General features: G+C 45.2%; 1 protein-coding gene across 5 annotated transcripts in view; it reads right to left on the reverse strand.

Annotated features, from left to right (window-relative positions):
• Window positions 1–27,926, reverse strand: part of LOC126335266 (uncharacterized) — a 1,744,002-nt gene that overhangs the window by 397,738 nt on the left and 1,318,338 nt on the right. The gene's annotated exons all lie outside the window — the stretch shown is intronic.

Here is a 27,926-nt window from a genome sequence, read left to right on the forward strand (position 1 = left end):
TTTCTTCCTCTCTCTCTCTTCTTATTCTCCTTTTCTCCTTCTTCCTCAGTTTTCCCCTCACCTGCCACTCCTTTCCTCGCTCACCTGCCTCTGCTTTTCCGTCTCATCTTTCTTTTCTCCCCTCAACTACTACTATTTTCATTCAGGTTCTCTTCCTCCTAACCTTGTACTCCTTTTCTTCCTCACCTAATATTTGTATTGTTCCTTCACTTCTTCTAACTCATCTGCTCCTTTTATCCCTCAGCTTTCTCGTTTTCCTTTCTTCTTCATCAGTGTTTTTTCTTGATGGGCTAAGGCATAATGCCTGTTAACGTTTGTGACGTTCCTGTTACCGAACACGCTATCATTTCCAGAGGCTTCTCTGGTCTCTCTTCCCAGCATTTTCTTAGTGAATCTCAGAGGAATATTTTCGTTTATATCTGTACTATGAGCTCTCGTCTGCTACGTCGACCAGGCTGCAAACTGTCGCATTCTACACAAATACTGCGTACATACTAGTGATCTATGGAATGTAAAGTTTGTCAGCGGCAACAGATGGTACAGATGCAACAAAGCAGCTGAAATACAAACTACTGTTGTTCTACATCAGCCAGTGGACGCAGTTTCTCCCACACAGCAAGCCTGCATTCACACAGACTGGGGAGGGATGCCACCATGCGTTTCCCGCCAGTCTCCACGTGCGTCTACACGGAGAGCGGAGGAACTTGGCTGGCTCGCGGTCGGCCGCAGATGCAGCAGACGGCCGGGGGCACTGCGACCGCAGCGTGCGGCCACGTGCGTGGTGCGTGTGCGTGTGCCCGCAGGAATGCGTGCCCGGCGGCTGCCCGCTGGGAAGCGGTGACGGCCACTGGAGCTGGAAGCTGGAGCTGGATGAGATGGGCATGGCTCCAGGCGAGGCGACGCCTATAAATAGATCGCATCTCGCCCGCTCTGCGCCTGCGCTGTGCCGCGTCGAGCAAACCAAGGACAGCGCCAGACGTGCCCCGAAAACGAAAGCCGGCGGCCGCCATTAAGCTGTCGCCGCCCCCTCCCATATATACGTGGTCGAATTCTCTCTCCCGCACACGTAGGCGGGCATCACCCCTGGTATCTTTTATGAGCGCACCTCGGCGGAAAAGTGATGCGCTACGGGACGAACAATGACCAATGCGAGCGCTCGCTCCTATCTTACTGGAGAATGTTTCAATCCTTCAAAGGTGAGACGTGCGCAGCGTGCAGCTACCGCGTGATAACTTTACGACGTGAGAAGATACACTGATAACGCGTCTCAAGCAATTGTGCCCTTTCCTCCGAGGACAATCCTACCCATCACATATCACGTCTCGAGGAATGATTGCCGTGCAATGGAAAAAGAATTGAGAAATTATAAACGGCAAGTGAAAGTGCAACTGAATTAGCACAACGTTGAGGCAGAGGAGGAGGCAGTAGGAAGGAAGGAAGGAAGAAAGGAGAGAGAGAGGGAGGGAGGGAGGGACAGAGAGAGACAGGGGGAGGGGGAGAGAGATAGAGATAGAGGGAGGGAGAGGGAGGGGGAGGGAAGGAGAGGGAGGGGGAGGGAAGGAGAGGGAGGGGGAGGGAGGGAGAGGGAGAGAGGTAATTAGTTAGCGACAGAGAGGTAACGAAAGAGAAAGAAGGCAGAGGAGAGCGATAAATAAAGAGCAAGAGACACAAAATAGGGAAAGAGAGGGAGCCGAGCTAGGCACGCTCAGAGAGAAAGGATGAGAAACAGGATGTTAGAAAAGATGGGGACTGGCGTGAAAGAGGATCTTCGAAAGACGTAACAAAACTATGATTGTTTTTTTCTGGTTTGTTGACATAACCTTTCTTATAAGCGGGCAAGTGCTCTACCGACTGAGCTACCCAAGCACGACTCATGACCCATCCTCACAGCTTTAGCTCTGCCAGTACCTCGTCTCCCACCTTCCCCTTCCAAAGCTGTGAAAACGGGTCGTGCGTCACGATTGGGTCCTGCCGACAAAGTAGCTCAGCGTGTTCGGTCAGAGCACCGGTTACTCTCTCTCTCTTTAAAAAAACTGTGTGAAGAAGGGATTAACGATGAGACGTCCTCCAAGACGAATTACTAACAAAATGCAGAAAAAAATCTTGTAGAGCACTTTCCAGCGAAAGGAAAAGGTTCTAAGTTCAAGTCTCGGCCCGGCACACAGTTTAATCTGTTAGAGTGAAAATTTCATTTTGGAAAGTCTTACATAGTTAATTTCAGTATTTCAAATTAGCTTACTTGGTTTTGTTTTTCCAAGAGCCACACTATCATCGATCTTAAATTTGAACGAACGGTTACTACTGTGATATCGACTTCAGTTAATGAACCCTACTTCCTACAACTTACCCCATGATTAGGCGACACTTATTTAACAGATAAATCAGGATTACACCAAGGTGTTGTTCCAATGCGACAATGTTTCCGTTATGAACTCGACCAAGTTATTACTGCGTAATATGCAGATCTGTTTATTGTGATGACAAGTAGGTAGCGCCCGGTGGTTTTCATTGAGTGGGAACATACGTTCGTAGCGTTATTCTGTAAGTTTAATAAACACAACAGATACACAATACAGAGAATTTACTCATTCTCCTTCACTATTAACAACACTCTGTCAACGCTGGGGAAACTTTTAGATTTTGCGTCTTAGAAATCACGTGGTTCTGAGGCGAAGGACTCGCCGATCCATGTTCGAGGCGATTTTAATCCGGAAATGAAATTCTTCTAAAGCTGTTCGATAGAGGGCGGAATAGGTGAAAATATGACGGCACAAGATAAGGTGAATAAGATGGGTGCGGGATGACTTCCCAACCCATCTCCCTTACAGTGTTTGTCATCAATCTAGGAGAATGCTGGTCCGCGTTATCGTGGATTAGTATCACTTCCTCCAAGACTTCTCAGTTGTTAACAATAATGTCAGCAGTGATGGTTACACCTTTAGGATGGAATTCGCAGTACGCCCCTCAGCCGCTGGTCCACCAGATGCGTAACATTATTTTCGGTGGACGTTCAGAGGGCTTTGTAGGGGCAGTAGGTGCTTCATTTGTAGTAGTAGTAGTAGTAGTAGTAGTAGTTTTATTCATCCGTAGATCTCTTTTTAGAAGGATATAGGACATGTTAAAGTATTTACAAGCTTAGATCAATTTACAATAAGCTAATTCGTATACACATATATTTACAGACTTCTAGTTAGAGACAATCATTAGATTTTACTCCTGGTATACAATAATTTATTTACAAATAACTCATTAAATAATGTGATGCCACACTATTCACTCATATTTCACTATCAGTCACTGCACACACTATACACACATTGTTTCATAACACTTCACTCACTACACACACACACACACACACACACACACACACACACACACACACACACACACACACACACAGGTGATCCTTGCGCCATTTTCTGTACTGCAAGTTCCCATTTGCTATCCTGAAAAACTGAGTCAGCATCCCTTCATAATGAGTGAGATGTTGAGCTCAACTATTCTTTCTTTTCCTCGTGTTTGCATAAAGACACCATTTCTCGTCACCAGAAACGATACAGGATAAGACAGGTCTCTGCTGTTCACGAACGAATTGATGACGAACAAGCAAAGATGCACACATGGCCACGCTCTGATTCTTATGATTTCGGCTTAGTGCATGCGATACCCATACACCAGATTTTTTTAACCTTCGCTGATCGAAGTGGCCGAGCGGATCTAGGCGCTTCAGTCTGGAACTGCGCGACTGCCACGGCCGCAGGTTCGAATCCTGCCTCGGGAATGGATGTGTGTGATGTCCTTAGGTTAGTTAGGTTTAAGTAGTTCTAAGTTCTAGGAGACTGATGACCACAGATGTTAAGTCCCATAATGCTCAGAGCCATTTGAACCATTTTTTTAACCTTCCCCGTTGCACGCAAAAGTCGCACGATGGTGGAAGGATCACAGCGCATCACATTTGCCAGTTTTAGAGGCCACTTACGTGGATCATAGTGGATTAATGCGTTAGAACGACCTTCTTCAAACCCTGAAGATCTTCCTGTGGAGAGTCACTAATGTCAAAACTATCCTCCTTAAAACAGAAAGCCATTTTGTTGCTGTGCAATGGCATTAAACCCATGTTGTTGTTGCTGTGGTCTTCAGTCCTGGGACTGGCTTGATGCAGCTCTCCATGCTACTCTATCCTGTGCAAGCTTCTTCATCTCCCAGTACTTACTGCAATCCACATTCTTCCGAAGATGCTTAGTGTATTCATCTCTTGGTCTCCCTCTACGATTTTTACCCTCCACGCTGCCCTCCAATACCAAATTGGTGATCCCTTGATGCCTCAGAAATGTCCTACCAACCGATCCCTTCTTCTAGTCAAGTTGTGCCACAAACTCCTCTTCTCCCCAATTCTATTCAATACCTCCTCATTATTTATGTGATCTTCCCATCTAATCTTCATCATTCTTCTGCAGCACTACATTTCGAAAGCTTCTATTCTCTTCTTGTCCAAACTATTTATCGTCCATGTTTCACTTCCATACATGGCTACACTCCATACAAATACTTTCAGAAATGACTTCCTGACACTTAAATCTATACTCGATGTTAACATATTTATCTTCTTCAGGAACGCTTTCCTTGCCATTGCCAGTCTACATTTTATATACTCTCTACTTCGACCATCATCAGTTATTTTGCTCCCCAAATAGCAAAACTCCTTTACTACTTTAAGTGTCTCATTTCCCAACGTCCAATCACTGTCTCCAAATGACAATGTGTAAACTCAAATAGTAACAGTGAACTACAAATAAAAAATGACAATTGATAAATGTACCGCCGGTCGGAGTGGCCGTGCTGTTCTAGGCGCTACAGCCTGGAACCGAGCGACCGCTACGGGCTCAGGTTCGAATCCTGCCTCGGGCATGGATGTGTGTGATGTCCTTAGGTTTAATTAGTTCTAAGTTCTAGGCGACTGATGACCTCAGAATTTAAATCGCATAGTGCTCAGAGCCATTTGATGAATGTACCCTTAGCAACCGGAAAGCTAACACGCAAAACAAAAACGCTATGAACTGATGCATCAAGCCAATAACTCGAAGCTCAAACCCTTACTAATGCAGATTAGTGTCGCTATTCTACTCCACAGGCACTTAAACGTCGTCTACGATCTTCCTTCCATCTTTTTTAATTCTCTTCCTTACACCTATCCACGTTCTAACTTTGCCGAGACGTTCCGATTACTGTCTCAAAATCGAATTCCAGAGTCCTTTTCCTTACCTTTTCGGAAAAAAAACTTTGATTTGGTGACCAGCATAGCGCGCGTAAGTTCTGTCACACTGTGCTCCGCTCCGCTCACTTTTAAGAGACCTTCCGCATTGTACTGAGCCACCGGGATATTTAGACGAACACAGTGTTCATCGGGCGACGGGGAGCAGTAATTAACGCCGATCACCACAAAGCCCACTTACTACCAGTCCGGGGCGGTGGACAGAACACCGGCCGCAGACAGAACACAATTACCCGCGCATTTGTACCGACCATAAATTACCGTAGGAAAGAACGGGGTTTAACAATTTTCTCGTTAGTTGGTGGAAAAAGAGGCCGCGAGGGAGAAAAAGCGCCTCTCGGCCCGGGCTAATAACTCCTGCTGCCCCGACATGAATCACGCACTTGTGGCGCGGTGGGCAGAGGCTGGTGTGTCCGGAGCAGCGCTAACGAACGCCACAATTAGTCTCCAGGGGGGCGGTATTAACGGCACGCGCTCCAGTGGTGTTGATCCACCCTTGTCCGGAAATCAGCGACAGGTAGGAGGGCCGGCTGACGTCAAGGTTAGGAGACCAGTACTTCCAAAATTTAACTCAACGACCTTGATACTGATCCCAATAAGCTCAGAGAAAGCAACAGTCTCTACCCAAAACTCACACTAGAAGAGAATTACCACGTAAAAAAGCCCTGAATAGGAAAAAGATTCCTGTAATGTTAGAATACTCCATTAGCAGTGTAGCGCTTGACACAGTCACGTCGATTAAATATTTGGTCGTAACATTGCAGAGCGATATGAAGTGGGACAAGCATGCAATGACAGTTGTGGGGAAGGCGGTTAGTCGTCTTCGGTTCATTGGTAGAATTTTGGGAAGATGTGGTCCATTTGTAAAGGAGACCGCTTATAAAACACTAATATGACCTATTCTTGATTACTGCTCGAGCGTTTGGGATCCCTATCAGGTCGGATTGAGGGAGGACATAGAAGCAATTCATAGGCGAGCTGCTAGATTTGTTACTGGTAGGTTTGATCATCGCGCGAGTGTTACGGAAATGCTTCAGGAAATCGGGTGGGAGTCTCTGGAGGAAAGGAGGCGTTCTTTTCGTGAATCGTTAATGAGGAAATTTAGACAACCAGCATTTGAGGCCAACTGCAATACAATTTTGCTGCCGCCAACTTATATTTCGCGGAAAGACCACAAAGATAACATAAGGGAGATTAGGGCTCGTACAGAGGCATATAGGCAGTCATTTTTCCCTCGTTCTGTTTGGGAGTGGAACAGGGAGAGAAGATGCTAGTTGTGGGACGAGGTACCCTCCGCCACGCACCGTATGGTGGATTGCGGAGTATGTATGTATATGTAGATAGAAAATCTTGAATAAAAATACAACACTGCGGAACTAAACACTTACCCATATAAATCACGTGGTTCAAACATGCTCAAATACTTTGATGCTTAAGATGAAGAGTTGCCTCCAAAATTTTCGGTGATTTAACGAACGCAGGCATCACTTACTGCGGACGTACTAACCATTAGCAATTAATGCAAAGACAGATCGTCGCACTTAATGTATTAGTTGCTTTTTTATTACTAGTTTTGCTGTGCCAACAACAGCAACTTCAGATATTCGTCGCCTGATGAAGGACGTCAAATGTTTCGAACCATCGAGTAGTAAAGGTCTGACAATGCGTTTGAACATCCTGTTGAAGTTTTTTCCGTGTTCACAATTTTTTAAACTCAGATTTAAGCATATCACAATGTTTCTCTTTTTTATTTATCAAGACACGTTTCGACACGGAGGTGTCATCTTGTATGGGTGTCCATTGGTTTCTGTAAAGTATTACACAAAGCCGGTTGCTGTGGCCGAGCGGTTCTAGCGCTTCAGTCTGGAACTCCGCGACTGCTACGGTCGCAGGCTCGAATCCTGCCTCGGGCATGGATGTGTGTGATGTCCTTAGTTAGGTTTAAGTAGTTCTAAGTTTTAGGGGACTGATGACCTCAGAAGTGAAGTCCCACAGTGCTCAGAGCCATTTGAACCATTTCTGAAGCTTTCTCGACTAGAGTGGCCACCATGTTCTCCAGCCATGAACCCTATCGAACATGCCTGGGATGGGATGGGCTGTTTATGGACGATGTGACCCACCAACTACTGTGAAGGATCTACACCGAACCATCGTTGAGGAGTGGGATAATCTGCCTTCATGAACTTGTGGATAGTATGCCCCCACGACGAATACAGGCATGCATCAATGAAAGAGGACGTGCTACTGGGTATTAGAGGTACCGGTGTGTACATCAATCTGGACCACCAGTTCTGAAGGTCTCGCTGTATGGTGGTACAACATGCAATGTATGGGTTTCATGAGCAATAAAGAGGGCGGAAATGATGTTGATCTTGATCTCTTTTAAAATTTTCTGTACAGGTTCCGGAACTCTCGGAACCGTGGTGATGTAAAACTTTTTTTGATGTGTGTATTAACTACATGCAGGCGTGTACCCAAGTGGCCACGAGAGCAGGGAACATACAAGCCTTTGTTTATAATTAAATTCAGGAGGAAATACTGCGGGCTGGCAACTGAAATCGTCCCTTGGATCACATGGGGTCGAAACCTTGCCCTCGCGTCAGTCGCGGTATTACAGCAACAATACTTTTGCGTGCTTCCAAAGCATTCAGCCGTTCTCAACGGGGAGTCGCGAAATCACACAACGCCGACGCTTAAATGTCCACTTCTTTTGGTTATACTTCACAGTCAGATGTAACAAGTTAATACAAAGAATGCACTCTGTTATTCAGCTATACATCACCAACTGCCAACATTACTTCGTTATGTAAAATCGATGCCCAATAAGGGTCCTATAACCTCACAAAGATTAACAGGGAAGCTGCCAGACGAAACATTTCGCTTAATGTACACTGGCATGTGGCAGAAAATGCAGCTGCCTGTTAAAGACTATTTAAACAAAGATGGGGAGGTAATGAACAATGATGGTGACGTAATGAACAATCATCTATAAACTGAGGAGTAGGAAGACGGTACTGTACGAGGGGTAGCAATGAGATTTTAATCGTATCGAAAAATAATTATCTAATTTTTCTGTATACAGGTGCACATCAGCAGTCGTAGTTACTGAATCCCCGACTCCTCTAGCTCAGTCGATGTAAACTGGTTCCTGATAGTTTGCAATACGCTGGGCGTGGCAGCTTTGAGCCTGTCCGTGGCAAAGTCCCAATGTTTTTACAGCTGCATAGAATGCTACAGTACTCGTCTGCAGGCGATAGCGCTTAGCATTTGAAGTATGGCAACGAAGCTGTGATCTGTTAGGATTCTTCTTACGCCATCTCGATTAAAGTAGCGTAACACGATGCTAGAGGTGCCAAAACAAAATGTCGGTGGCCTTTTCCTCTTTATGAATGAGCTGAGCCAGTTTTGTTTTGGCTGCCCTATCGGCGTGCTACGATACTATGGATTTCAATGTGTGCCTGCTCTGCTGGGGGTACTTGCAATAACGAAGATTAATCACGCAACTTATTTATTTTTTGTGGCAATAATGGTGTCTACACCTCTTAGGACTAATTGATACTGCTACTTGCCCAAAAGTTCCCTTCAAAATTGATGACCCGTCTTGCCGGTTCCACTCCAACCATTCCATGCAGATGGATGTACACACACACACACACACACACACACACACACACACACACACACACACACTTTTGGCTACCAAACATGTGGTTAAGTTACCGCTCTTTTGAGGCATTCTTCGAGCCGGCGGTTTTTTTTTTGTTTTGTTTTTTGGCGCACACATACGTAGCAATTAGCGCAGATCACACTCGTGCTCACTCTTGCGGCCTGCACATTATGAACACGCCTAAGTATTCCGCCTGTACAAAGCAGCACACGCGAGAATATTCGCAAAGAACTGCAGTTAATTGGCTTTAACGACCTGCCGGCTCTGAAGCTTCCAGTCGCGGAGCATGCTTCTTGGTACACAGTCTGCTAACAGCATTTCTTTACTAATGCAGAAGAGACACTTGCAATGCGTATAAGGCATAGTTCCAAAAACTGAAATCTGTAGCTTGGCAAGGAAATTTCGCAGAAAACTACAAGGACCTTCAGCAAAAGTGGACAAGCACAATTAAATAGGAAAATCCTCGTAGATTAAAACTGTCTGCTGGGTCGGGACTCGAACCCGAACCCTTTTGCCTTCGCGAGCCATCCGTGCACGATCCGGCCTCACAGCTCCACTGCCACCGGTAGTTCTCATCTACGTCGCAAACTTAAAAAGTTCTTCTGCATATCTTGCAGAATTACCACACTTGGATGAAAGGTAAGAATTCTGTCCTCTCCCCTCTGTTTAAGTTTTCTATGGTCTCCCTAAGCAGCGCTAGGTAAGAGACGGAAAGCTTCCTGTAAACACCCTCCTTTCCTCCCTCATCCCCTTCCCTCGCTCCAATCCGGTATCTGTTTCTTTGAGTATTTAATGAAAATATTCAATGAAAATTACGGCAATCGGACGAGTGAAAGGGATTCGTTACATCGGATACTTTGGTGTGTACTGATTTCAACCGTGTGCCCAGATGACCCTGCACACTGCATCCTATACGCATTGTAGGATTCTGGAACGTAGACTGTATTTGAACATTATGAACTACTCTAACCAAAAGCTCCCGTAACCGTTGTCACAGTCAGCATCACTTACGAACAACTTAAACTGGAAAGGCGAACCAAAGACTGCGTTTTATTCACAGAACATTACGAGATGCAATACGAAATGAAACAAATCAACTAAAGAGGCCAAGTTTGCCTGCCTGCTGCAAGCACCACACCTCAAATGCTTCGATTGTCTTCTGTTCCGATTTTCTCACAGTCCATTTCTCACTACCACTACTGCTCCAGTACATCCTCAGAAATTTACTCCTGACATTAAGGCCTATGTTTGATACTATCAGACTTCTCTTGACCAGGAATGCCTTTTTTGCCAGTGCTAGTCTGCTTTTGATGTCGTCCTTGCTCCGTTCGTGATTGGTTATTTTGCTGCCTAGGTAGCAGAATTCCTTACCTTCACGTACTTCGTGACCGTAAATCCTGATAAGTTTCACGCTGTTCTCATCTCTGCTACTTCTCATTAGTTTCGTATTTCTTCGATCTGTTCCTAGTCCATATTCTGTGCTCATTAGACTGTTCATTCCACTCAGCAATCATGTAGTTCTTCACTTTCACTGAGGATAGCAATGTCATCAGCGAATCGTATCACTGATATCCTTTCACCTGGAATTTTAATCCCACTTCTGGACCTTTCTTTTATTTCCATCATTGCTTCATCGATGTTCGGACTGAACAGTAGAGGGGTAAGACTACATTCCTGTCTTATACAGTTCTTAATCCGAGCGCTTCGTTCTTGGTCGTCCACTCTTATTGTTCCCTCTTGGCTCTTGTACACATTGTATAATACCCGTCTCTCACTAAAGATTACCCCTATTTTTCCTAGAATTTCTAACATATTGCACCATTTTACATTGTCGAAGGCTTTTTACAGACAGACAAACCCTACGAACGTGACTTGATGTTTATGTTTCTTTAGTCTTGCTTCCATTATCAACCGCAACGTCAGAATTGCCTCTCTCGTGCCTTTACGTTTCTAAAGCCAAACTGATCGTAATCTAACACATCGCCGATTTTCTTTTCCATTCTTCTGCAAATTATTCTTGTCAACAAATTGGATGCATGAGCTGTTAAGCTGACTGTACGATAATCCTCTCACTTGCCAACTCCTGCAGTCTTCGGAATTGTGTGGATGATATTTTTCCGAAAGTCTGATGGTATGTCGCCAGACTCATACTTTCTACACACCAACTTGAATAGTCGTTTTGTTGCACGTCCCCCAATGATTTTAGAAACTCTGATGGAATGTTGTCTTTCTCTTCCGCCTTATTAGATCTTAAATCCTCCAAATCTCTCTTAAATTCTGATTCTAATACCGGATCCTCTGTCTCTTCTAAGACGACTTACGTTTCTTCTTCTATCACCAGAAATTAGAAGCCAATATCTATTTTTAGAAAGGACACCGATTATGGAATCCTTACAACAGCTGATCCCTTTCCCCATCCCTCTGCATTTCTAGTACCTTCGTCGTCGATGGAACGTTAAACACAAACGCTCTTCGTCCACATCCCCTCCCCCCCCCCCACTCTCTTCCCCCTTCCCCACCTTCCTCTTCCGCCGCTAAGGAAATAGATGAATACAGTCCAGAGAAAAGTGGAAGTGTAGTTAACGGCGTGCAGTAATAGGAAAATATCTGCAGCAGTAGTTTACCCAGCGACCAGACAGCAGACATCTCCCCTCTGATTTATGCCTTTAGTGTGGGAGGAACCCATTTCCCTTCCCGATAGTTGCTCTCGCTACAGTGAATTAATAGCCGCAGGGCGTTTGCTTACCGGAGGAGAACCACACTGGACCTAGGATTTAATCTTTCTGTCAAGTTAATATTCAAAGCTGTCCGCCAGCGCGGGCTTTTCTGTAGCATTACAAAGGCGGGCACAGTTAAGGCCCGTGGATTCTGTTCGCCGGGACCAGGTAGCAGTAATTCCCCGGGCCTTTGGAGCGTGCTAGCCTCCGGCGCCGTACCAACAGCCGCTTAACAATTCCCATCCCAGTCGCGCGCGCAACAGTTCAGTGGCGCGCTCTTCGCAGCATATAAATAAAAACGAGAAATTCGTTCCAGATGCCGCGCGCTGCTGTGTGGAGCGGCGTTGTTACATGTGTGTGTGTGTGTGTGTGTGTGTGTGTGTGTGTGTGTGTGTGTAACGAGTTTGACCGGGGTAGGCGTTGCTGTGTGCGGCTGAGGACGCGTGGAGACGTACAAGTGGTCCCGAGATTACGGCGCACGGGAGGTCTGCGCGCGCACGCACGCACCCAGGGCGTGGCGGCGACGTACGCACATGCGTGTAAACAGCGATCGCCCGGTCCAGCGCATACATTATCAGGGAGCGGTCGCGTTCTGTGCCGGAGCCCCGCCGGGGTACCCTCGTCCGTTGTGTGTAAGCGCGCTCTACCGCTGGTGCGGTAATAAGTCTGGAGATTAGCAGGTGCGCTGCCTGCGTTACGTCACGCCTCGCCTTTCCAGCAGCTTAGCGGGCACACCTACCGGGGGCTAGCCTGATGGAGAGGCCGTCGATGGCGCTCTGGGATCGCCGCACGTGTACACACACACACACACACACACACACACACACACACACACACACACACACACACACACACACTCCTTAGTTTGTAGTCTTGTGGCTATTAGGAGAAGACTGCTCCTGGAAATCACGACACTGAACACAGCCCAATACATCTTCAACTTTTGTAGTCCTATCTTCCTCAGTTGCGTGTGATATCACGGTATATTGATAATTTTTACTTATGGACCGTCTGACAGCAACTGAATAAAACACCATTTTAGTGCCATACGCGTTTCGCCTTTATTTTCTGCAAGGCATCATCAGTGGCAGGTTGCGTGGACAATTTCTTACATATTACGCTCCTGTTGCATTTTTGGTGTTGTTCTTCTTCTTATGAATGCCAGTTTGCGGTTTTTTCCCTCACATTCCACAGCACTATGAACTAAACGCTTGGGTCAATCAGCGAAACGGCCGGTGCGGGAGGAAGAGCTCCATGAAATCTAAGAAAGCGAAATGTCGTAGATAATAAATTTATTGTAATTCACATTCCACAGCACTATGAACTAAACGCTTGGGTCAATCAGCGAAACGGCCGGTGCGGGAGGAAGAGCTCCATGAAATCTAAGAAAGCGAAATGTCGTAGATAATAAATTTATTGTAATTATTAATTATCAAACTGAATATCAGATGTGTTCTGTACGTAGAACTGAGAAGCAGTATACGAGTAGGTAGCTGTCATTTACCATGTACTGAGTTGTAACTTTGAAGATAATGTAAGAAAGTGAATTGAATCTCACTTCCTAAATGGTTCAAATGGCTCTAAGCACTATGGGACTTAACATCTGAGGTCATCTATCCCCTAGACTTAGAACTACTTAAACCTAACTAACCTAAGGACATCACACACATCCATGTCCGAGACAGGATTCGAACCAGCGACCTTAGCAGCAGCCTGGTTCCGGACAGAAGCGCCTAGAACCGATCGCCACAGCGGCCGGCCGGACGTTTGCCGCGAGAGCCTTGGAGGCCGGGATTCCGCGAAAGGCGGAGTGCGAAGCAGCACGGACAGTGCAGGTCTGCTGGGCAAAGGGCCGGGAGCGTCTTCCGGACACGACGGAGCTATACTGGAAACAGGAGCGGAGACATTATTCCTGTGGCTGACCGGGTCTGGAGGCGAGCGGTAGGTCGTCGTCATGCACACATCTGACAGTTCCAAGTTTTGCCACTGTTCGCTATCGTACAGCGTCTTTGTATGCTCGGCGAGCAACTTTTACCTCGTTGCTTCAGTGCCGAGACCCACGCGGCATTCATAAAGACTGATCTTGCTCCCCCTTGTGCCGTGCAGCTTCTACATCGGATTCGGTTCAGCCTTCTGTTGTCTGTTCCTGCGTCTAGCCAGGCGAATTCAGGAGCGTGTCGTTCGTATCTATTTGGTGATTGTCATGGAGTTGTTATGCGATGGAATGTTTTAAAATATTGGGGTTTTGTAACTAGCTTTATCGTTTAATGCGTCGTTATTTAGGACACTCAAAATATTTTACTGTCGCGTACTTTGTGCACTTACCTGCCATGTTGCTTTCTTTAGTTATTTGGAGCCCGCGAGCTTATTCGCCTAACCGGAGCAAATCTTGTTGCGTCCCTCCACAACCCAAATTCCCATTTACGCCTCAGTCCACTTCGTATTCCCTCCGAATTCTAACAGCACTGCGCTGTGCAGGGTGGCGTAGCGGTCAGCTGGTTAGCGCATCTATCTAGAGATCAGGAGACTCTGATTCAAATTCTGGCCTTGATACAAATTTTCCTTCGTCGCTTCAGTCTGCATTTAACATCACGTATGTTTGAAACTTGCAGAGGACTATTGCACCATACAGTTACATTTGATCAAAGCACCTACGACTGGTTTTACGGCAGGATCCACCGTTTCGTTCGATGCTGAGGTAATATTCCAATAAAGTTGGAGAGCTCCTGCAATACCAAGCGGGCTGAGGAGTGAATGGGAATCTGGACTGAGGAGGGCTTGCTAAGATAGTCCGTACAGTTGTGCAAAGTAATCATCTTGTGGTTGAATCTCTTTTCTTCCGTGTTTGCTTTAACAATACGTATATTTTTGGATATGGTCCCAATTGTTCCATTGCCCGCCACGTTTGTTTTTACAGCTGGTACAGCAGTGAAACAGTTATAGTGCCAGTGGCAACTCAGTATATAATGTTTGACAGTGATGAAGATGATTAAAGGAAAAATTTAAGTAAAACATTATGCAAATAGACACGCACATGGAATTAAATAATTTCAGGCAAAGAAATAACAAGTTTTCAAATTATAATTTTGGCTTAAACAATTTGTCTACTTTAAGGTATAAGTGGTTCAGCTGACAAACTGTGCAACAAAACAGTCACTGTAGAAACACAACACATCATGTGGTAAAAAGGTATGAATTCGTAATTTATATTTTTTTTCCAAATATTTGTAATTACGATTTAAAAGCTAATAGCTACATGTATACAAACAACAATGAACACTATCTTTAACAGATGGAGAATTAAAGGCCACTGAAGATGCTGCAACTGCAGTGAAACATGTTTGGGTTAAAAAACTAAATTGTCTTTTGCTAAAGGCGGACCACATCAAAAACATACGTGTTGTGCAAAATCGCTGGGTCAGGGTGGCGTAGTCCTTAGTGCATGGGTTGGGGTTGGGTTGTTTGGGGGAGGAGACCAGACAGGGAGGTCACCGGTCTCATTGGATTAGGGAAGGACTGGGAAGTAAGTCGGCCGTGCCCTTTCAAAGGAACCATCCCGGCATTTGGCTGGAGGCATTTAGGGAAATCACGGAAAACCCAAATCAGGGTGGCCGGACACGGGATTGAACCGTCGTCCTCCCGAATGCGAGACCAGTGTGCCAGCCACTGCGCCACCTCGCTCGGTTTAGTGCATCTGTCTAGTGAGCAAGAGACCCGGGTGTGAACAAATCTGATTCGTCACTTCAGTCTCACATGAAGCATTTGTTTTCATCTCGTTCCTATCCCCTTGGTGCTACGCTTGTTTGCCCAGTGGTGACTACGGCCAAACCGACCGACCGACCGACCGACCGACCGACACACACACACACACACACACACACACACAGGCAAGTAATTTATTGCAAGTTAGTTAGCTGTTAATCACCACGCTTTCGTGGTTCCCCGGACGAGGCCGTAATAATTAACATCGTCTCGACGTGAGAAGGTGTATCGACGCATGACGATGTTATGAACGGTAAGACGCCGGTAGCAGTCGGTGGCCAGTGGAGCGGTGTGTCACGCCGACCCAATTTCCTGAGTGTGTGAGTAACGTCCCGTGATCGGGGACGACGAATGCGGCTGTCAGAGCGGGCTACCCTTCCACCTGTTACAGCCGGCACGGCGCGCCACACGTGGCCCGTTTCTCCGGCGGCCGTCCTTGCCTCGCCTATCTACGGCCGGCATCTGGCTCTGGGATTTCAATAACCGCGTCTCCAGCCCCGGGCGGCCCGCGGCTGGCGGCGGGCCTCCACTCGATTGTTCCCGAGCCGAGGACGCGTCGCGCGACTTTCACTCCTTATATGTAATTAATCTCCGATTTAAAATTAAAAAAATAAAAGGGTCTCCTGTGGACGTGTGCTCGGCAGCGATCGCGTTAATTACAGGCTCTGTGTGCAGCAGAGCGCGCGCGCGCGCACACACACACACACACACACACACACACACACACACACACAGTCCAGCACATTCTAGTGGCGTAAAATCCAGCACGTGATAATTTCGACCTCCACAGGTGACGAGTGACCGCAACAAAAACGACCGATGCAGCTTGAAACGTGTGTGCTAGCGCCTGATCAGGGTAGATACACAAAATAAAGTCGACAGTTGCCAACCGAAAGGTGGGATGAGTATAATTTCTTTGAGTAGGATGATCTTTGATGGTTAAGAGAGCCGGCCGCGCGCAGTCAAAAAAAACTCAGTCGCCGCAGCTAGGTGCCAGGAGGAAGCAGACGTGTGGTGACAGCTTTAAGGTAGCATTCGCGCTACGCAGTTTCCAGGTTGTATACTGAGCAAACTTTAGCACGTTAATGGGAGAAGCTATAAAATGATTTCAAAAGGGTTTTTGTTAGATAATGTTCAGAGTTAGGATTTGTATGTCCTAGTTTTGACGCAGTAAGCGTTTTGTAAATAATTTTGTGAGTGTGATTCGTGCTACAAAAATGTTCAAAATTGTAGTTTTTGTATATGACTTAAATTTTTGACTATATATATTTTTTGAAATCAACATTGTGTTTAAATCTAACAGCCTGAACTATAATCCACATCCATTGCTTGTATTGAATATGAAAATGAGTAGTAAAGTAAAGTTACCCACCAAATGTAAGAACATAAAGAAAACGAGGCCTCTACGCAATATATATGTGCAGTTCATGGTCTGCAATCGATTTTGGTATAACTAAAGTTATCAGATCAAAGTTATTTCAAATAACTAATTTTATGCCATTGCGCAACTGGCATTATTCAAGTCAAGATATACTTTCATTAAGTAAACTTCAGAGCCAAAAGTTAATTTTTCAGTAGGATCTTAATGCTATTGCACAAACGGCATTATTCTCTTAAACTTGCTGAGTCAAATACATGTTTCATTGCTGGCAAAATGGAGGAGTGCACGAAACAAGTTCGCAGACGCAGTCAGATGCAGATTTGTTGAATAATTATTTGGGAACAGTTTTATCTTTGATACTTTCACTAATTAAAAAGGAAACAATTTTGGTTAGATACTTTCACTTTTAAAGATAATTTTGGACGTGATACTTTCAAGCTTCAGAGGGAGGTGTCTACAATATCCCGTGTTCACGCTAGGCATCCCAATTGGTTACTTACAGCAGGAAGCGAAGATACACAAAACAGCTCAGTATACATACCAAAACAGTACACTGCAACTACAGGGTGTCCGAGAAATGATTAAAAAAACTTCAAGGGGTTGTAGAGGGTATCTTTTGGAACAAATTGAGGACAGGAACTCTAGTCCGGAAACGCCATCCAACGACACTACAGAGCGTCGAAGTTGTAGGCGTAAATGCGTGCCACTAGGCCACCCCCTCGGCAGCAGACGCTGATATTGTACGCTAACGGAGAGCAGGAGAAAATTATCACAACGTTGTTTGTAATTCAGTGATCGCGATCGCCAGTAGAGAAAATTGACCTAGCATCAACGAGGAAAGGCCTTGTTTTCAACGAATACAATGCTCTGTTGCCTCGGCGGAAGACGAGTTCGGACACGGGTTGCCACCCACAGCTTATTTTTCTCCCGGAACACTCTAAAACCTCCAATGTCTTCCGGTATACAGGAGAAAAATACATTGCAAATGGAAATCTGTGTCCGAAACAGTCATCCAATGGCACAACACGGCATCGAATTTATAGCAGAGAAGGCCGCCTACGCAGCAGATAGTTCCATCTTCTCCACTGGCGATCGTGGCAATCAGTAGCGATCACTGAAAAACAAACAACAGTAGGAGACGTCCCGCCTATTGTCCATCAGCGTACAGCTACGTTTGCTGCGTAAAGGGTGGCCTAGTCACAGGCGCCGGTGTCTATAGGTTTGGCACTCTGTAGCGTCTTTGTATGATGTTCCCAGACACGGGTTGTTGGTCTCGATTTGGTCCTGAAGGCGCCCTCTACAGCCCCTTTATGTTTGTCGAAACATTTCTAGGACACCCTAAACATTAATTTATAATTCGTAATTAAATTGGCCTTTTCTCGCACTGCACATAAATAAAACGGGCAGTTCTTTTTTCGGATGCTTTAGATGTGAAATGTGTGAGAGCAAAATCAAAATGGTTCAAATGGCTCTAAGCACTATGGGACTTAACATCTGAGGTCATCAGTCCCATAGAACTTAGAACTACTTAAACCTAACTAACCTAAGGACATGACACACATCCAATCCCGAGGCAGGATTCGAATCTGCGACCGTGGCAGTCGCGCGGTTCCTAACTGAAGCGCTTAGAACCGCTCGGCCACCGCGGCCGGCTGCGAGAGAAACAATTTTTCCGAAATTGGAATTTATTCAGAACTCTTTAGGTGAAGTCAACTTAGAGCCACCGAAACATGTTGCAACAGATGGTGAAACTTGATTTTAAGGATACGATGTCGAAACTGAGGCTCATTCTACATATATATACATATTCCACAAGCCATCACACGGTGCAAGACGGAGGGTACATTGTACAACTGGTAGTCTTTGCCTCTCATGTATCACTCGTCAATGGAGCGAGAGAAGAAGTACTGTTTACATACATCCGCACGAGCCCTGATGCCTGTTGTCGTCTCGGTCGTTAGGGAGATGTGTGATTGTGGCAGTACAATCTTTGTCCTGCCTGCCGCAAATACCGGTTTTCTACACTCTGTCAACAGCAGTTCGCTATAAGAAGGTCTTGTTCTCTCCAGGAATTCCCATTGGTGTTCGTGGAGAATTTTCGCAACACTCGCGTATTGACTGAACCTACCTGTAACAAATCTAGCAGCACGCCTCTGAACTGCTTCGATCATTTCCTTTCATCGGACCTAGTGGGAATCCCAACCACTCAAGCAGTAGTCAAGAATAGGTCGCGTAGGTGTTCTGTTACACGGCCTCCTTTATACACGAGCTACATTTTTGCAGAATTCTCCCAATTACCCGAAGTAGACAATTCGCTTTCCCTACAACCGATCTAACGCGCACGTTCTATTTCATATCTTTTTGCAACGTTATGCCCAGATACGTAATAGACGTGATATTACCAAGCACCACACAAGCAATGCTGTATTCGAATGTCATAAGATTATTTTTCCTACTCGTCTGCATTAAGCTGAATTTTTCCACTTAGCTGTCATTCATCACACCAGATTTCTGTCCAAGTCATCCGGTTTTCCCCCACAGTCACTCAACGGCATTTTCCCGCGTACTACATCCGTCAGATCGTTTACATATATACAGAACGAGAGCGGCCGTATCGCACTTCACGGGGACACTTCTGATGATACCTTTGTCTCTCGTGAACAATCGCCGTCCAAAGCAACGTACTGGGTTGTATTTCTTAAAAAGTCATCGACTAACATTTCTGAGTACTCGGACCTTCCTTAACAGTTTGCTGTGTGGCACTGTGTCAAACGCCTTTGGGAAATCCAGGAATAGGGAATCCTCCTGTTGCCTTTCATCCACGAGTCGCAGAATATCGTGTAAAAAAAGGAGAGCTGCTTTTCGCACGAGCGACGCTTTCTAAATCTGTGCTGATTTGCGGATAGAAGCTGTTCTCTCTCAAGGAATTTTATTATATTCTATCTTGGTATATGGCCAAGAGATTTTGCAGCAAACCGACGCTAAGGTTATTGGTCTGTAATTTTGCGAGTCGCTGTTTTGCACTTTTTATATACGGAAGATACCCGCATTTTTGTTTCTCCAGTCGATTGGCGAGACATTCGCGATAAATGCGAGCTAAGGAAGGGTCAATGCCGAATTGGAATTCCATCTGGATCAACATTCATCAGATTGAACAACATAAAGCTCTGTCTGTGTTGCTACTACTGATACAATCGTTCAGTTCTCCGAATAGTGAACAAGCGCTCAAGGCCAGCAATTCTGAGGCATACGTTCGAACAGCTACGTAACTCTGCATTAGTCGCATAAACGTAATTTAAGCACATGTGAAAATTTGACTAGAGCCAAATGGACTTGGGAGAAAAACTAGATCTCTTGATTTATTATATGACTATTCCAGCAAGTTGAACATTAAATTTCACTTCAGAAATCCCAAGAATGATCGTTTCAGTTTGCATTTGACATGTAAACTGCCAACATCAGTTTCGAAATCCGACATTAATATCGGGGTATAGTTGCGCTGTATGCGGTGACTGTTGGGCTAATGGAACCTGTCCTCGCAGATGGCACTAGCGATCACAACTCGTGCGTCGTCGTTAACTGGTTTACGACGACAGGGCCGGTTGTGAATGGATCGTGGCACAATGGTGACCAGTTTGCTGGTCACATTAATCACGCTTCCTTTTACTTCGGGGTACTGGTGGTCTTTTCGGGGCCACATCGTGGTGGAGCCTCCGTGATAATTCTTTTTGTTATCAAAGAAGCACCTTTGCAGTATTTCGATCGTACGGCTACTCTGTTATATCGAAAAACTTGTACCACAGACAGCTGCTACGAACTTAAATTTTCCCCGAAGTTTTTACTTATTTTTTATTTTGTATTCGTTTCAGTTATGAACCACAATATTTTACACCAGATACTTTCCGTCTGTGATGACCATCTTTCGCCGCGCGGGATTAGCCGAGCGGTTCAGGGCGCTGCAGTCATGGACTGTGCGGCTGGTCCTGACGGAGGTTCGATTCCTCCCTCGGGCATGGGTGGGTGTGTTTGTCCTTAGGATAATTTAGGTTAAGTAGTGTGTAAGCTTAGGGACTGATGACCTTACCGATTAAGTCCCATAAGATTTCACACACATTCGAACATTTTTTGACCGTCTTCAAAATCCGTACGATATTACAGTGCCTTTCTGGTTGAGAAGTACGATGCAAATTTCTTTCGGACATGAATGCATGTTCGAAGAAACATTGCATGGTTCTTATTAACGACACAGGTAACGCAATGCCGTATTTATCCACCGGCACCCGGCAATGCTTCCCCTGTGCAGGAATATGCATGATGGATGTACGAGTACAGATGGTACACATGCTTGACGACATACGGAAGTGTGGCTCTGGCCATGCTCTGGTAGCCAAATGGTAAGACGACAGCACGCGATAAGCGGGAAATCCAGGTTCGAGTCCCGGTCCAGCACAAATTTTCATCTTCATCATTCAGTTAAACAGCTGACATTATCCATTAGCTGAGAATACATATCATGTATCTTCATGATCTGCATACAAAGAATATCTCATTACATCGAACCCATATGGTAAATGCGATGCACTCTGCCAGTAATATACATAAAAGCTCTCTGGTTTTATGCAAAAATGTAAGTGGCACGTACAGACTATTAGAACAGCATGGGGCAGGCTTGATGATTGTATGCAACACCTTAACGGACTACTAAGAAGTAAAGAGCTTACAGGAGTGAGCTCGTTTCCAACCAGAATGTAATCAGAAACTTCCACGTCTGCTCAAACAACATACAGACAGAGAGAATGGTAGGTCACTAGATGGTAATTAATATTCACTGTCAGTAATTTCTGACGTTGGTCATTTTTGGTCTTGTTGTGTCACTTCGGATGTGTGTGTGTGTGTGTGTGTGTGTGTGTGTGTGTGTGTGTGTGTGTGTGTGTTTCGGAAAACCGAGGATTTAAATTGCCTCGTACAGCGTTTCAGTTGTGCCCTGGAAATGACGAGCTGTGCACCTGTCAAAATATCAGCGACAGCTTTCTAAGTCCCCATAAGTTGCCTGAACATACAGTACGGTGGGAGAAACCCAAGTTTCAGTTTGGTAAGAGCTTGTATAAAATCACCCTATCCAATAGAATAGTTTATATGTGGTACTTCCATTTTTACACAAAACGACGGAGCTTTTTTGGCTTATTATTTTCTGACGGCACCACAGTTACATATGCTGGTTCGATGTGTGTGAAAAATTGTACTCAGGTTATGAAGACGGTCATCATACCAAAAGTAATTATGTGGTAAAAAATATTGTGTTCCATAACTGAAATAAATAGAAAAAATGTTAACTGAATCACTGATAAAAGCCTTTATTATTGGTACCAGTTTCCGTTGTTGCTTATCACCACCACCACCACAACCACAACCACCACTAAGACACAAGATGATTTTTAGATGCGTGGTTCAGACGTCTAACTGTGACATTGTGCCAAAACTTCACAAGTTGCGAGAGGCCGAAGCGATTTACTATCATCTCCTTGACACAATGGATATTCTAAAAATGTTTAAATGATACAGAGAGGTGACAAAAGTCATAGGATAGAGATATGTACATATACATAAGTCGGTAGTATCACGTACAGAAGGTATAGAAGGACATTGCAGTGGTGGAGCTGTCTGTTATACTCAGCTGATTCGTGTGAATAGGATTTCGATGTGATTGTGGCTGCACGGCGAGAGTTACCAGACTCTGGACGTAAGATGGTAGTTGGAACTAGAAGCATGGGAAATGCCATTCCGTAAACCGCTAGGAAAATCACTATTCCGAGATTCACAATTTCAAGAGTGAGTCCAGAATACCATATTTCGGGCATTGCCTCTCACCACTAACAACGCATTGGGCCACGGCTTTCACTTAATGACCGAGAGCAGCAGCGTTCGCGTAGAATTCTCAAAGCTAACAGACAAGCAGCGCTGCGTGAAGCAAACGCAGAAATCAAAGCGGAACGTACGACGAACGTATCCGTTAGGACATTGCGGCGAAATCTGGCGTTAATGGGCTAAGGCAGCAGATGACCGACGCTGGGCTTGTGACCATATTGGTTGAGGCCCTGACGACTGTAAAACCGTGGTCCCAGCAAATGAGTCCCGATTTCAGTTGTTAAGAGCAGATAGTAGGGTTCGAGTGTGGCTGAGATCCCACGACGCCAGGGACCCAAATTTTGAAGAAGGCAGTGCGCAAGTTGCTGAGGGTTCCATAGTGGTGTGGGCTTTGCTCAAGCAGAATGGACGGTTCCTCTGCTCCAAGTTGTCCGGTTATTGACTGGAAACGATTGCGTTCCGCTACACGGAGGCCATTTGCAGCCACTCATGGGTTTCGTGTCTTGGGTTACAGTGCGCCAGGTCAGTGGGACACAAATGTTAGCTATTGCTTTGAAAAACCTTCTGGACACCGAGCGAGGTGGCGCAGGTTTTCCGTGATTTCCCTAAACTGTTCCAGGCAAATGCCGGGATGGTTCCTTCTAAAGAGCAAGGCCGACTTCCTTCCCCGTCCGTCCCTAATCCGATGAGACCGATGACCTCGTTGTTTGGTCTCTTCCCCCAAACAATCCAATCCAATCCTTCCGGACAATTCCAGCGTATGATTTGGCCACGCAAATTGCTAGACACGATATCCATCGTACTTTCATAGGACATAATCGAGAGATCAGTTCATGCACAAAATTCTGCATCCGCAACGATTTCGCAATTATGGACAGCTATGGTGACGGCTTGGCCCAATCTTTCTGCAGGCGATTTCCAACGAGTTGTTGACCCCATGCCATGTGGAGCCGCTGCACTACGCCGAGCAAAATGAGGTCCGACACGATATTAGGAACATCCTGTGACTTTCGTCACCTCAGTGGTTCATATGGTTCAAATTGCTCTGAGCACTATGGACTTAACATCTGATGTCATCATTCCCCTAGAAATTAGAATCACTAAAACCTAACTAATCTAGGGACCGATGACCGTCGCAGTCTGGTCCCTTTAATCCCACAAACCAACCTAACTAATCTAAGGACATCACACACATCCATGAACGAAGCAGGCTTCGAACCTGCGACCGTAACAGTCGCGCGGTTCCGGACTGAAGCGCCTAGAAGCGCTCGGCCACCGCGGCCGGCTCACATCAGTGTATACGGATTGAGGTCTGTTACCCAGTTCGCGATTTTGGTTTTATGTACAGTGGAATTGAACGTCATTTAAGAAAAACACGGCAATTTTCTACGTCAGAATGCAGCGCAAGGCATAAAGCAAAGTGCACCGATGCCATGCAGACTGCTGGTTGCGGCCTACTTGCATTCGCGTGAGTTCTGCGTGCCTGTGATTGCACCGCAAGGTAGTGTCGGCGATCTTCGGCAACTTCCACCAAGCTTTGCGAAGTGTATTGGCCCTGTCCCCCTCACCGCAGCAGAGTAAACACACTTGGATCAGAAACGCGCCTTCGGTGCTCTAACCCACATAATATGTTACTGATATGTTGTGTGCTTATGATGATCAGTGACAATTTGAACTGGTAAAAATTGAAGTATTTATAGCAACTCAAATTAGTGCACAATTCTTGATATTTTCAATCTGTGAGACGCTAACTATTGGAAATAATTACATATTTTTCTTTGCTAATGGTACCCTCTTGGCACGGTATTTCCAGCTGCCAGCTGGTCAAATGCTGCTGTCACCAAGGTAGATTTCCCCCCCCCCCCCTCCCCCGCATTCTCAATAGACCTAATATGGTGAACCTGAAATGACGATCTGCTACCCGAATGCTGCTAACACCAATCAAATTGAACATACTATAGATGTTATGAAGTGCAATCTCTCAATTTTGTAACAACCGCCTGTTTAACTATAGGTATTACGTGAGCTGTCCTTCGGTCACACAAGGACGATTAGCCGACTCCATGCCAAGCTAACAGCTCGGGAGCTGCGCGGTCAGCGCAGCCAATTTTGGATGGGGCTCTGGTTCAATTCCCGGTCAGGTCGGAGATTTTCTCCGCTTGGGGACTGGGTGTTAAGCTGTCTTTACATTAATATCTTCGTAAATGACAGGCCACCACTCAGATGGCGGTAAGGGCACGTCCCCAAAAGCCAACAAAAATTAAATAAAATGCTAATTGCTGCAGATTGGCGTACCCATTGTGGAAGGTGGTCGTAATATCCTCGTCGACCACGGTTTCGTTGACACTACATCATCTGAAGATGCCGGTTGTTTTAAAGGTAGAAACTTTTTTCGTAAATGCAGACAGCAGTTCGTGGGAATTCATTAAAATTTGTATTTTGCAATGAATAACCTCGCGTCAACGGTTATATAAATAAATATCGATGAAAAAATACTCACGAAAGACGGATCTCGCAATGAAAACAGCATCTCCGATAACTTACCTGCAAAAGAAGAGAATAAGTTAGTTTTCAAAGTAGTTTACATAATATAAAATCAAGTTCTTAGCTAAATATAAACTGATTAAATGTCTTTCTCCAGTCAAATTACACCGTCACTCCCAAAGAGATTCTCACTGAAAAGTGCAGCAAATGAAACAATGATGAAAGACAGAAACATATTTGAAAAGAACGTAGAATATATATATATATATATATATATATATATATATATATATATATATATATATATATATATATATAGTGTGTGTGTGTTTGTATACATAATTTTGTTAACGCTAAGTTATGATGCGGGTGCAAAGCATTACTGTAAACAGTCGGCGCAATTAGAGGGAACATAGGCTAGAATTAGATATATAAAGTTGGTGCGTAAGTTTGCAGCGTTATTGTGTTGCGTTTTACAGAAGCTCGAAATTTGGCCCGGACATCAGTGCGAGATGCTTATAACAGTTTCCACAACGAAACTGTGTCGAAACCTGGCAGAAAAAAATGGCTCTGACCACTATGGGACTTAACATCTGAGGTCATTAGTCTCCTAGAACGTAGAACAACTTAAACCTAACTAACCTAAGGACATCACACACATCCATTCCCGAGGCAGGATTTGAACCTGCGACCATAGTGGTAGCGCGGTTCCAAACTGAAGCGCCTAGAACCGCTCGGCCACACCGGCCAGCCCTGGCAGAAAATTCAAAGAGATTCTCGTTGTATGTGAAGAATGTCAGCGGCAAAAAACAATCAATGCCCTCTCGGGCATAGGTGTGTGTGTTGTCCTTAGCGTAAGTTAGTTTAAGTTAGATTAAGTAGTATGCAAGCCTAGGGGCCGATGACCTCAGCAGTTTGGTCCCATAGGAACTTACCACCAATTTCAAATTACAGTCAATGCCTTCTATGCGTGGTAGCAATGGAGATATTGTGGAAGACACTGCTGCCAAAGCAGAGATATTAAACACAGCCTTCCGGAATGCTTTCACAAAAAAGACGAAGTAAATATTCTAGGATTCGAATCAAGAACAGCTGTCAACATGAGTAACGTAGAAATAAACATACTCGGAGTAATGAAGCTACTTAAATCACTTAATAAAAACAAGTCTTCTCACAAAATTCCAATCACCAACTTTCTCCTCCGAATGCGAAAATATTTTGTCGACACCGACCTCAACAGGGAGAATCGATCACCACGATCAAATAAGGGAAATCAGAGGTCGTACGGGAAGATACAGGTGTTCCTTCTTTCCGCGCGCTATACGAGATTGAAACAATAGAGAATTATGAAGGTGGTTCGATAAACCCTCTGCCAGGCAGTTAAATGTGATTTTTAGAGTATGCACATAGATGTAGATGAACATTCAAAGGCGCCTCAAATGTTTCTCTAATGCACTGTATTTCCTATTTTTATGTAAATCACATGACAAAATATTTGACCGATTTTTCCAAAGATTTTTTTTGCATTTTAAGTTTTGTTCATAAAGCCTGATCTTATTGATATATTTGCTTTCCTAGCATCTTCTGTTCTCGAAATGTCCTGAATTTAGTACACGATCTATCTAACTTTTATACGCATAATAGCTAGGCCTTGAAGAGAGAGAGTTTTTGACACTTCATTCACATAGCTAACAGCAGATATTCGTGAAATATTTCAATTTACCCTCAAGCCAGAGACGAAGTCTTTCGTAAGTACCTTGATAAGGTTCAAGGACTTTTTTTTTTCAAAACTGAACCTTACGCTGGTCTGCTTTATACCATATTTGTCCGTTTTCCCCTCTTAGTTTAGATTTCAAAATTCGGACAAAAATCCATTCTGTAACTTATAGGGAGTGGTTGTGATTCTTCAGTTTTTCCCGGCGTATTTATTGCTCGAACAGTCCACGGGTTTACTGCCGGTTCATAGTGTCCAACGGGCACAATATTTCGGCAATCAGACATGTCGCCACCGTCAGGTGCGCTGACGATGGCGACATGTCTGATCGCCGAAATGTTTTGCCCGTTGGACACTACGAACCGGCAGTATAGCCGTGGACTGTTGGAGTATAGGGAGTGGTTGTTTTCGCTTCGCTCAAACATTTGACTAATAAGAATAAGTTGATAATAAGTTCAATACAATCAATGCAGGTCTAGACAAAGTGAAAAAAAAAATGGAGGACAACGGGTGGTCGAAGTCCTCTGCGAGGACGACACAACGGAACGTTTCAAACTTCCTAAATCAGCTTACACACCACTGGAAACCAAGTGAAGTACTTGGAAGCAAAATGCAGATTATTGGCGTCGTATCAGGAGTATCGATAAGTTACTGGTGCTGCTTCTCTCTCTCTCTCTCTCTCTCTCTCTCTCTCTCTCTCTCTCTCTCTCTCTCTCAGCTGAATATCGTGTTTATGGGCCGAACGATACAAAGCAAAAGGAAAGCAGAACTCGGCAGGGCGCGATAAGATCCCTCGCGAGCGGACGGACCACCCATAGCGCGTGCGCCGACTCGCTGGCCGCGCACGTGTTGTGCCCGTGTCCACGTGCGCCGGCGACCTCTCGGCGTCGCTGATTCGCAGATGGGCGCAAATCCCGCGCGGAAGTGACGCGGCGTCATTGTCGTGCTGAAAGGAGGTTCCGGAACGCTGCCCACCGGCGAGGGACGCGTCACATCGCTGCGACCGCTTCCTGGAGCTGGCACACGCCTAACGATTCTGTTGCGACGACGTAACACGTGAG

The sequence above is a fragment of the Schistocerca gregaria genome, chromosome 2 (assembly GCF_023897955.1).
Source record: "Schistocerca gregaria isolate iqSchGreg1 chromosome 2, iqSchGreg1.2, whole genome shotgun sequence".
NCBI classification, from domain to species: domain Eukaryota; kingdom Metazoa; phylum Arthropoda; class Insecta; order Orthoptera; family Acrididae; genus Schistocerca; species Schistocerca gregaria.